The sequence below is a fragment of the Eucalyptus grandis genome, chromosome 2 (assembly GCF_016545825.1).
Source record: "Eucalyptus grandis isolate ANBG69807.140 chromosome 2, ASM1654582v1, whole genome shotgun sequence".
NCBI classification, from domain to species: Eukaryota; Viridiplantae; Streptophyta; class Magnoliopsida; order Myrtales; family Myrtaceae; genus Eucalyptus; species Eucalyptus grandis.
In genome coordinates this window covers 26,166,930-26,179,826 of record NC_052613.1, presented here as the reverse complement: position 1 = coordinate 26,179,826, position 12,897 = coordinate 26,166,930, and the positions used below count along the sequence as shown (strand labels likewise).

General features: G+C 38.6%; 1 long non-coding RNA gene across 1 annotated transcript; it reads right to left on the bottom strand.

The window, feature by feature from the left end:
* Positions 1-2,642: 2,642 nt before the first annotated feature.
* Positions 2,643-6,272, bottom strand: LOC120290370. The gene is made up of 2 exons (XR_005548302.1): positions 3,933-6,272; positions 2,643-3,386 (listed from the first exon to the last, which is right to left on the bottom strand). It is a non-coding gene; the product is annotated as an uncharacterized LOC120290370 (long non-coding RNA).
* Positions 6,273-12,897: the final 6,625 nt, after the last annotated feature.

The window sequence follows — 12,897 nt, the reverse complement described above, 5'->3', positions numbered from 1 at the left end:
CTTTTGCTACAAACTTGGAGTCACCGGCATTTTCTCTAGACTGAATCCATTTCTTCCCTTTGCCTCCATCATTTGACTTCACTCTAGCTTGCAGTGCACCCTCTACAAACTCTTCTCTTCTCATCGGTCTTACGTGCTCCCGTGCTGTGAGCATTTAACAATTCCTCGCAAGCTTTATATCGGGTAAGTCTCTTGTATTTTCCGAGACGCTATGGTGGCTTCGAACTTCTCCGGAAAAGACACCGGGATCTTACGAACAAGCCTTTCATCCTTCAAGTTAGTCCCTAAAACTCTGATTTTTCAGCTATCCCAACCAACCTATCAGTACTCCTTCACGACTCGAATCTTTCATCTGCTGTCTCTCAAACTCCCTCAAGAGATTCAGCACCTTCATGCCTCTTATCTTCTCATCTCCCTCGTATTCATCCTTCAAGAAATCCCATATTGCCTTTGCAGAATCACATCTCATGATCCTTGTGAAGATAGTGGGTGAAACAACAGCGTACAGGCATGACTTTGCCTTGGCCTTCCTTGTGATTCTCTCTTTATGGTACTTTATCTGATTCAAGGTCGGATTGTCTGGAAGTTGAGCAACCTCATAATCATCCTCCATAGCTTCCCACAGATCATGACCCTCCAAAAATGCTGTCATCTTAACAGCCCATGCTTGATAATTCTCTCCAGTAAATACTGGAGAAGCCATCGCAAAGAAACCACTCGACCCTGTCTCCATCACTCTTTAACTTCTTTACACTTCGATACTTGCTTCACTTCACAGTCCCTCAAGATCATTCACGCTCCGATACCACTGTTATTACTGATCAAAAAAAATAATCTAGAAACAGAAAACCAGAAGCTATATTTTTGAGTGAGGAAGAGAAGCACAGAAAACAGAGCACAAACTTGCGTACGTCGGTTTGTATAGAAACTGTCAAGTACAGCCACTAAATACAAAACAAAAAAACTGCTCACGTACGTGCAACACATAACTGCACACAAACGTACTATTAACTTCCTAGAAAATAACAAAAACACTAAATGCATAACTAAATGAACTTGGCTGTTTTTTAATAAATAAATAAAAACAGAGTAAAACAGAGCAGAAAATAGAACAGAAAACAGAGTAAAAAAAAAACCAAAATAGAAAACAGCAACTGAGACATTATAATCCAACAAGTCCACGGCTGTAGCCTTAAGCGTCTAAGGGCTGTCATTCTTGTATTGGGCGAACTAAAGCGTTAAATAGCGCCCTTTAGTGGCGTGCAGGGAGTAGTCGTCTTGTTGCTGGTAGGTGCGACTATGTGAGTTGACAACAATACACTGCGGTATGTGTGAGTCCTTAACAGCCTTTAGTGATCCGAAGGAGCAATTAGGGTTACTTCAGACTGGCTTCCTCCCATATACCCCCGTTGACCGTGCTTGCTTATGCTTACTTTGAGTACGCTTGACTTTGTCTCGGTTCGTCTAGCTTTGCATTTCTTGCCTTGGACTCAGCCCAGCTTTGCATCCCCTTTAAAGCTCCTTTCACCCTGGTCCCATTCTTGTCATTTACTGAGCCATTTTGATAAATGAAAGACTTTCTCGGTATATGAGATATAAAGTATTTCGGTTTCAAATGTCCTTTTCGAGTTCAATCGTCGTTTTAATTCAATTGCTGCTAAGCGCTATATTCGCATGACTGAATCGAATTGCGAATGCTTGCTCAGGAGTGAGATCTTTTTTTAATCATTTTTCCAAACTATTCGAATGAAATGAGTTACGCGCCAAAGCAACTAAGTGAAGGGCAAATGGAGGCAGCTTCTTCGTGCTATAAGTGGTCGTGCCAGATAAAACTATATACGTCGTTTTTAAGCCCCTACTCCTATAAAGGCAGGCTGCCCCATTGATCGCCGCTCCACCACTGGACTTTTTGTCTTCCTTTGAGACTCTCTTTTTTCCTGGAAGAGCAAAAAGCAGGACACTGTATCCAAATCCAGTGCAGAGGCAGAATACAGGGCTATGTCTGCAGCCACTAGTGAAGTGGTTTGGTTACGTAGGCTTCTATCTGATCTGGGGAGTCATCTCACCGCTGCAAGGCCTCTTCATTGTGACAATAACGGCCCTATTCAAATTGCAACCAACCCTGTATTTAATGAGCGTACCAATAATAAACGAAGTGGCCTTACTCATTTAGGGCACTTCACTCGCGAGAAGTGCTTGGATTAAAAGACAGCCCTTTCTTTCGTCCGACCTTCAGATTGCAGATTTGTTCACCAAGTCTCACACTCGTGCTCGGCATGAATTATTTTTGGGCAAACTCAAACAAATGAGAGGTCAAGAAGCTCGAGGATCAGGCAACTCAGACAAGAAAAGGAGGCCATCGATGTTATGATATCCAGCATCAAGGCCGAAATCCCAAGGCTGAGAATTACCGAGCAGTTGCCCACTTCTACTTGACGGTAGAACCTCATCTTAAGGCGAAAATAAAAGAAGTCCGCGAGAGTTTTGAAAAGACGGTCTGTTCCCTTAACCCTTTTTTGGCTTTTTGGGAACATCATACGTGGGAAGCATTTCGGCTACCTTATCGCAAGGGTTTCGATGAAAAAAAGCATCCCCACTAAATCAAGAGTTTAGATGCCCGAACATCTAAGAAGATTGAATCAGAAATAAGTGGGTGATCTCTTGAAGAAGGGCCTAATTAGGCCAAGAGTCCATGGTCCAGCGCTGCAAAATACGTCAATAACAGAAATGAGCAAGAAAGGGGAATGCCAAGGTTAGTGATCAACTAGAAAGCCCTTTCAGAGGCCCTCCAGTGAATTAGGTAGCCCGTACCTAATCGACAAACAAACACTTTTTCATTCGTAAGCACTGAGCGAGCCGCCTTGTCTACGAAGCTTCGCTGCTCCACCTGCAGCAATTCCTTATTCTTTCATTCTTGAATAGGAGAGGCCTTCATCAATCAATCTTCAGTCACATTCCATCCCCAAGCAAAGCACTTCATAACTTGCTCTGGTAAGATCGGCTCATTAACAAAAAAAAATGGACTCATTTCACTGGATCAGCTATGACCGTTGCTAGGTTAGGGACAGCTCCGAAGAATGGAAGTAAGACGGATCCGTTTCTTTAAACAGCTGTCCAGACTTCCTCGGCTGCTCCTCCTCAATCGATGCGGCCCCTATTCCTTCCTTATTCATTATAAGAGAATCAACGGCTTGCTTGCCGTCGCAGCTAAGGCTAAGTGGGGCTAGGCCCTAACTTCCATTCAGAAATATGCATTTATCACCCTGGTTTTGTTCCCTCAGGAATTGTCAGCCCTGGACCAAAAAAGTAACAGATGCTCGCAAGACTCCCGAATTCACCCCATTTTTGTCGAACTTACATTGCATCCAAAGGATAACGGGAACCACCTGAGAGAAGCCGACGGACACCCAGAATAAATTATCGAGCACTCCTACTCATTGGTCAGGAACCCCATTCGCCTTTACTTTTGCTTTACTTTTTTCTTCCTCAATATAGTAGTTATTTAGCCCTCTATTCGGTAATTCATCTATCTCAGGAAATCGAACTAGTAGCTTAGCACCTAACTAGCTCTATTGACAAGCTACAATGCTTAATAGAAGAAGTGAGTTAAGTTCCGTTTCACTCCTTTTCACTCGTAGGGGGCGGCAAGGAGCTGCTAATCAGTATAGGCAGAAATATCGGTAAAATGCTGTGAATAAGTGAACGAGCAGTATCTGTACACCCTAAGATTGCGAAACAATTGATTCGCCTAAGCAAGCAACCTCCTTATCAGCGAAAAGAGTTAGTAGATCTAGTGAAGGGAGCAGCGTTCCTGATGAACTATAGCTAGAACACGAAATTCGAGTAATTTCCTTGGCTCCTAACAACCTCACACGTGGGACTTCAACAAGAGATTAGACAGGGAAAGCGGTAGTGATAATGGAGATTCTCACCTCGTATAACGTAGATTCGCTCTGTGATCCACGCACCGAAGGAGTCTCCTCGGCAAAGAGACCCTAATTTGTGCAAAAAAAAAGAAATAGCAATAATTCAAACAAGAACTACTAAGACAGAGTCTGGAAGAAGAGGACAGAGGTGTCTAGAACGCAGTTATTTGGCACTGAAAGTCCATAAGCAGGGTCCGCTCATATATAGGCAGTTTGATACTTGAACTTTTTCCTTCTAACAGGCCTTAGCTCTGCCTTCTTTTCTTTTGGTTTAGCTACCTGTCGTCTACTAGTGCACTTTTCCCTTTTCTTTCAATGAGAAGGGATTGAATTGCAAAAGTTGGTATCTCATCTATGGTATGGGAAGGCTTCCTTTCTCTTTCTCCTGGTCCTGTTGGAGCTAGTAATCTCAGATGAAAGAGCGGGCCAATACTAGAACTTTCCTTGACCACTCTCCAATATGAATTGCTGAAGTTGATTCAAGCCGGCATAAAAGCGGGGATTCGTGAACCTTTTCTGCCTATTTCTATCTGGATTTGATAGTCATTGGTCAACTGAAGGGGATCGGTTGGCTTTCCTAGACCTAGAAAACAAGAGAAATGCGGTACTGCTGGTTGTGTGAAATCACTCGATTGAGAGAAAGGGGCCTATTCATAATCTACGGCTTTTTGGAAAGCCCTGTCTACGAGAACGACCATTTCATACTCTATCCTACCGGCTTCCGAGAGATGGTTGGTTTTAACTTCCTCTCACTTTTCCATCTTATATAGCTGTAAAATCATACTTGAACTTTTCCCTTCGTTCAACAGAGCAATTAAGACTTATGACGAAATTCCTGTTCAGAGATTGCGTTAGTGAGCTGGTGAGTTTGAGTCGTCTAGTTCTCTTTCTGTTAGTGGACTTGCGCGTCCCATGGATCATGGCTTCTAGAGGGACCTTTGGCTTTCGTCAAGGTAAGCTTTCAGAAGAGAGTCTCCAACTCTGTTCCTAGAACTTTTTTGGGATGAAGCCCTTTCAACTGTAGCTTCCACTTTCCTTTTCATGACTTGAGTTGAGTCTATCATAAGAGGTTATTTTGATCGTTGTGCCGAACAACCTAGTGTTGTGCTTTCGTTGACCCTAAAGTTGGGCTTTCGTGTACCTAATTGCTAGAGTACTTGCTAGATTTGGTTCGCGTTCAGTGAACCGATCCAGCCTTTGTTTGAGCTGGTGGGTTGTGATTGAGCTTAGCTTGGCAGATCTCGCACCGTAATGGGAGTGCTTACTTACAAAAGATAGATTGTTGGTATGGCTGCTGCTACCAAAAGCACACTAAGTTAGTCACAGGTAGAAACCTATGAGCTCTAAAAGCTCTTTTACTCTAGAAAAAGAACTTGGCTTTCCCGCCATTTCGCCCCTCTACCCCATCTTTCTTGCTTGCTATGAACCTTACTGCTGCTCAGAACGGTCCTTCTTTGCCGGTTGTCGAAGGCTTAAAACCGACAGAATGACCCGGTAACCTTGCACTCCATCAGCTGATCTAGCAGCAGTAGCATCAGTGGCTTGGCTTTTCGGACTGAAGGAATAGTCCTAGGGTGGAACCAGAAATCAACGGATAGAACCGATTTAACAGGGACTGAAGCTGACAAGTGAAGTTAGGCCGGTCTAAAACCATAAGAGGATAAGCTGGCAAGTCGCTCTCACCTCACCGTGTATTATCCTATGTAAGGAACACTTTTCTCAATCTGAAAACAAGTCATTTAGTAGATCTATAAAGCAGAGCCCAAAGTGCAACGCAGTCGAGGAAGGATGAGAACCAACTATGTAGCATCTACATCGAGAATTCAAGTATTGTATACGTCATTAGTCCGATCCTTTGTAGGAACTACCCGTAATAACGAACTTGCAAAATGGATCTGTTTATCATAAAGAGATTCGTTGTTCCTGACCCTGCAGTCCAAAGCCGTCTTTGATGAACTGGTTTGGCAATCTATAAGGCATGAAACAACCTGATCTTCCAAGCATAGAGACCAAACCCTAGCTTAATGATTGAAGAAGCAATCTACATGACTTAGCTAGTTGCAAAATATGGAAACGGTAGACTTACGCAAGATGAAGAGAACGGATCTACAAAAGCCGAAGGTCCCTCTCCAACCCAGATCTGCTACAAAGTGAGTGTCGATTGCACTTGGAACTGCTCGAGTATGGAGGGATTGACCATGATACTCTGCAGAAACGTAGATGGCGTGCTCACGGATGGGTTTGCAAAACCGGTTTTTGCTCCTTCCGCCTTCATCGCTGAAGCCCTGGTAGTTCGGAAAGTACTGAAGAGGCTCCAATAGAAGTCAAACACACGAAAACATGAAGTGCCTCTATACTTCCCATTGATCTGCCAACGCTCGTATCAACTAATAGCTTATCAATGAAATGCCATGGGCCTCTAGGTCCATCATTCAAGATTGTATTAACCTATTGGGCTAGATCAGAGGAGTTAGTATCCGTTTTGAACCAAGATATTATAATAAAGTGGCCAATTGGGTCACAAAGGCCCACCGAGCCGGCTCTCTCCCGACGAACTGGATTATAAATCCCGTAATTCCCTTTGGTTGATCTTATGTTCGGATTCCAAATCCTTTTGTAATCTATTATCTTCGGTTTGGTAATGAACATCCTTTTTTTGCCAAAAAAAAAAAAAAGATATCAATTCACATTCCTCTAAACAATTTCAAGAAAAATTGTTTCTTCATCTCATATTTTTTCACGTAAATTTTCTCCATCTACTCTATTTTTCATCCAAAGAAGTTGGGCAATTGAAATGACTTGGTCGCTTGTGATGATGATTTTCATGTCACATTGCATCGTGCCAAGAAAATGAACAATAATTATTATATTTATATTTATATTTAGTGTTAATATCAAATTTGCCCTAAACTAATTTTTTGATCATCAAAATCATTAAACTAATACATTTATGATAAATTTACTTTCCATTAAATTGGATTAGTACCATGAAAAGCCACAAACCGGTACACCAATGAAGTCTCAAACGAGTTTACTCATTAACTACCACGTGTCATCTAACTTAACAATTTTACAATAAAATTTAGCGGAACTAACGGAGAATATATTTATCATAGGTCACTAGTTTGAGGTTTTTTATGGTCAAAAATTAATTTAGGCTAAATTTGTCACAAATGCACCAATTTGGGATTTTTCTTGATATTAACACTAAATTTAAATTTAAAACAAATAGGTAATATCATTGTTTACAATAATTTTTCATAGTATTTGTTACATTAAGTTAATTTATAATATCATCAAAAGAGTCCAAACCATAGTCTATTTAGATATTCAATTAAATCCACATTTATTAAATAATTTAAACCAATGATATATGCATCAATTGTGACATATTATTAAATATTCAAGATGGACTTCTCAAATACAATTCATGTGTGTGCCACCATAGATATATTGAACCATGACATTATTCTATTAAGGATATTGAAGCGTGTTTGTATAGTGATAGATGCACTACTACTTTTTAGTTTTTTTTTTCTTTTTGTTTAACTAAATCTCGCAATAGATGCACTTTTAATTTTTTTTTTCACCTCATAAGATCCGAAATTTTCACAATATATAATTTTTAGCATGTGAATTCGCATGCAATTTTTTCATAAATTTATAAAATTCAAATAATATATACAAAAAGGAAAGTAAAAAGCTATTCTATATTTTTATTAAACTATAAATGAGCATGCCCTCCATCTCCTAAATGAGAAAAAAAAACAAATAATGATTTGTATTTTGTACAAATATCTTTTGGACAAAAAGAAAATTTTCCCTTTGGTGCTTATAAAGTAAGTTCATTAAAAACCTTTGGCCATTCGCTATGTTGGGAAGAACCGAGATAATAATTCACCAAAAATTAAATCCAATCTAGGATCAATTTCTCTCAAAAACTAAACCAACCAAAATCGACTTAACCCCAATAACAACCAGCCAATACAACCTAGTAGTAAGTAAATATAATGCTGAAATGATAAGGAGACAAAACCACAAACAACACCAAGATTTTACGTGGAAACACGATGCGAGAAAAATCACAAACAAGCCAAAAAACTTCCACTAATAAAAAAAAAGTACGATATATAAAGTATTATTCTCTAATCGCACATTAGAGATTCACATCAACAATACAACAATATTTCTTCACCACAAAGGTGGATTAACATAAACGATATAAGAAAATCCTAACTGTAATTGAAGAATTTAGAGGAGGTCCTCAACGAATGAAATGGATCAATTTGTAGCCCTCAGTCTTATGAACAACATATTCGAATTTGAGCCAATTCCGTTAACGTTTGGCCTTCAAATCTGTACCACAAAGTTTTGCCCTCTTTCTTTTTCTTCTTGGCTTCCTCTTGGTAAGATCCTTTTCTCTTGGTGCACTCTATTTTTCTCTCAAGCTCTACTCCTTTCTTTTTCTTCTTTTTGCTTTTTGACCTTTTGAATTTTTTTCTTATTTTTATGTTAATTTCAATTGGGCCATAAGAGGCGGACCCAGCCAACAAATCTTCCCCTCCACCTCATGTGGGAAGTTCCACCATCAATAATGCAACCATATTTTCTCAACAATACAAAGATGGATCATCATAAATGGAGTAAGAAAACCCTAATTGTGATTTGAGAATTCAGAGGAGGTTCTCAATGAAAGAAACCGATCAACTCATAGTCATCAGTCTTACAAACAACATATTTAAATTTGAGCAAATTCCACCAACGTTTGGCCTTTGAATCGAGGCCACAAAGCTTTGCCCCCATTCTTTTTCTTCTTGGCTTCCTCTCGGTGACATACTTGTCTCTCAATGCACTCTCTATTTTTCTCTCTCTTTCTTCTTGGGCTTTACTCCACAAACAAAGTAGGCACTTGCTTTTTCTTCATTGTGCTTTTTGACCTCTCAAGCTTTTTGTTTTTATGTTAATGTCAACTGGGCCCAAAAAGGAGGACAAAATCAATAATTCTCCCTTTCTGCCTCATGCAAGAAGTTTCACCGTGCTCACTTTGTTTCTACAGGGGTCAAGTTTTACCATGGGCAAGATTTTGGTCATCATACCAAATCCATTGTTTTTGGTATGGACTTTCTCAAATAAGAAAAGTTTCTTTTCTAATTTCTCTTGGATCTAATGACATTTCACATCAACATGCTTTGATATTGAATGCAATGTCAAATTTTTGCTAAGATAGATAGTACTCATGCTATGACAATACATAACAAATTTCTCTTGCTTCAAGCCCAACTTCAGTAAGAATTTTTGCATTCGTAAAAGTTCATCTACTCCTTCGTTGATAGCAATATACTGAGCTTTGGTCATATACAAAGTAGCACATTTTTGCAAACTTGATTGCCACGAAATAGTTCCGCCTACAAAAGTCATCATGTAATTCGATGTGGATTTTCGAAAATCAACATCACCAGCATAGTCCGTATTCGAGTAGCCACTCAACTCAGGCTTCGCATTTCTATAATACAAGCAAAATCTAGAATTGCCTCTAAGATACCTCAATAGCAATCTAATACTCATTACTTGGATTTTAGAGAAACCTACTCATAACACCAACTACATGGCAATATCACGTATTGTACAAACCATAGCACACATCAAACTACTCACAACTGATGCATAAGGAATGTTCATCATCTCTTTCTTATTTTTCTCACTTGTGGGACACTTTTCATTGCTCAACTTCAAATGGCCTATAAGTGGAGTATTTACTAGTTTACATATGCTCGTGATGAATCTTTCCAATACCTTGTCAATGTACTTCTCTTGAGATAATCAATGCTTCTTTTTCTTCCTATCACAAGTAATTCTAATGCCAAGAATTTGCTTAGCCGATCCGAGATCCTTCATTGCAAAAGCTTTACTTAACTCATTTCTTAAGCTCTTGAGTTTCTTAGCATCATACCCAACAATCAACATGTCATCCACATAGAGTAAAAGAATAAGAAAATCATGATATGAAAATCTTTTCATAAAGAAACAAGAATTGGAGTTGGTCTTACCATATCATTGATCTTCCATGAATAATTCAAACTTAATGTACCAATGTCTTGATGCTTATTTGAGATCATATAAGCTTTCTCTCAACTTGCATACAAGATGATCCTTGCCTTCAATTTTAATATCTAGTTGCTCTATATATATTTATTCTTCGAAGTCTCCATGAAGAAAAGTTGTCTTTTCATTAGGTCATTCAATTTCTAAATTCAAATCGGTAACCAACCAAGAATAACTAGAATAGAAAGCATTTTTACAACTGGTGAAAAAATCTCTTCAAAGTTAATACCATTATTTTGATAAAAGCCCTTCACTACAAGCTTTATCTTGTGTCGTGGTTGCAAACTACTTTCTTCTATCTTCAACTTGTACACTTACCTATTTGTGAGTGTTCTCTTTACTTTAGGCAACTTAATTCAAATGTGCGGTTCTCATGTAAGGATTCAAACTCCTATAAGGATTCAAACTCCTCTTGCATGATTTTATGCCACTCATTCTTTTAATTACATCTCATATCCTCTTTATAAGTTTCTAGCTCTCCTACATCCAAAAGAAAAGAGTAACACATTCTCATACAGTTAATATCTTTGTGAAGGCCTATGCTCTCTTTCAAATTTGTTAAGGTAGGACCAGTTATTCTTGCTCAACTAGCTCAATGGGCTACTCTTACTCAACTGATTGTTCTAACTCAACTATTTCACTTCTCTCAGTCAAAGAATTAACACTATGTGAAGATTCACCATCTTCATGATTGTCATGCACTTTCCTCCTCCCATGATTTGCCCCTAATATGGTAGGAGAATTTGGGTTAAAACTAACAAAATGTTGAGCTACATTCCTTGGCCTCCCTGATTTGTCAATGTCTTCAATGGTTAGATGCTCAAAGAACACCATATCTCGGCTTCTAATGACTTTCTTTGTAATTGGATCCCATAACCTATAGCCAAATTCTTCATATCCATAACCCAAAAAGATATACTGCTTGGACTTATCATCAAGTTTCGACCTTTCATCTCTTGGAATGTGCATGAATGCCCAATAACTGAACACTTTTAAATGAAACATCTTTCCCACTCTAAACTTATTATGGAACATCCCCCTTAAGAAGAACCGATGGAGAAATATTTATCGAGTCCACTATTGTTCTCATCATTTCACTCTAGAATGACTTAGTCAACCTCAATTGAGAGAGCATATACTGAATCCGATCATTAATTGTCCGATTCATTCTCTTCACCACTCCATTCTGTTGTGATGTTTTCGGAACAGTTTTATCAAACTTGATACCATAATCCCTGCAATAATGTTCAACTATATCACCATCATTGTCAATTCAAACACATTTCAATTTCTTCTCGGTTTCTCTTTCCATGTTAACATGAAATTATCTGAAAGTAGCAAGAACTTAGTCTTTAGATTTCAAAACAATAGCCTACACTTTTTTAAAGTAGTCATAAATAATGTTATAAAGCGTAATGCACCACCAAGGGTTATAGAATTCATGCATCAAACATCAGTGTGAACCAAATCAAGTTTATTTGATTTTTTATGTAGAAATGAACTATGAAATGAGAATCTATATTGCTTAACTGTTAGATAGTGAGTACAATCCTTCAAATTTCTCTTCATCAATGATAGAAAATTCTTTCTAGCAGGAGTGTCAATTCTCTTCTTGCTAAGATGACCAAGTCTCGTATGCTGTAGATCAATTGAAGAATCCTCTATTGTGTTTATCTCTTCCTTGATCAACTTAGATTGCATGGTGTAGAGAGTGCATGTCTTCTCGTCCTTAGCCACTATCATGGAATATTTAGTTAATTTCCATTTGTTGTCGTAGAAGGAATTTTAGTAACCATCATTGTGACATCCTGATTTTCAGGCTTTGTTTTCGATTGAATAAGTTGGGCTTTTCATCAACGCGCCTATAATTCTTTTCTCTGAGTTGGCCACTCACGAGATAACTAGCCTATTAGGTAAAGCCGTTAAGGAATATAAACGCAATGGACTTGAGAATTCGACCAGAAATCGACTGCTCGACCGTGCTAATCTGCAAGGATCATTACGGCACAATTAAAAACCGATTAGAGATCGGAGATAGGTCGATTCGACAGAGGTATGTGATTAGTGAGTGGGTGATACCATCTAATTGTAAAATTATTGTCGATCGGCACCAAACCGATTTTTTTGTCGTTTTGGTATCATGTGCCCGTATTTGAAATCTCTTGATTTTCACGACAACCGAGAGTCGCCAATATGTCGAAGATGTACAACGTGTTTTGAAAATAATCGACCACGAGTTAATTGCACTAAAAAATTCTAAAAGCTACCCGATAGATTAGGTCACGCTAAAATCGCGTCAAATTGAAATTAACCGCAAATTTGAACCAAATTTCAGAAATTGAAAGTTCTATCATATCATGATTTATTTTAAGAACGTCAACTTATCATTCGAAGAATTTTCGGCAAGCCTGAGATTTTTATGGAAAATCATTTCGGACAATTCGAAAAAGAAATGAAATTTAGTTAGACATTTTCAAGGGGATGTTTGGCCTCCAAAGTGAGCTAAATGGTGAAGGGAAATTGTGAAAATTGTGTGGGTTTCTTCCTCAATAAAATTGGATATCAAATTGGAGAGATTTGTTAAGAAATTGAATTTCGGATATATCGGAAAATGAAAGTAAATTCGGATGAGAGTGAGAGTTGCCATTTTTGCTGTCCAAGACTTGGTTATTTGTGAAATTTTATGTGCAAAAAGGCTTAGGGGACCAAAGGGATTTGTATGAAAGCTTGTGGGACCAAGAATTGATGAGTGTGGGATATTTTATTTTACTTTTCCCTTCCCTCTCCTCCGGCCTCTCTCTCGCACGTTTTCCCTCCATCCGACCATCCTCTGCCATCTTCTTCCATTTCTTTTTATCCTTTTGACTTT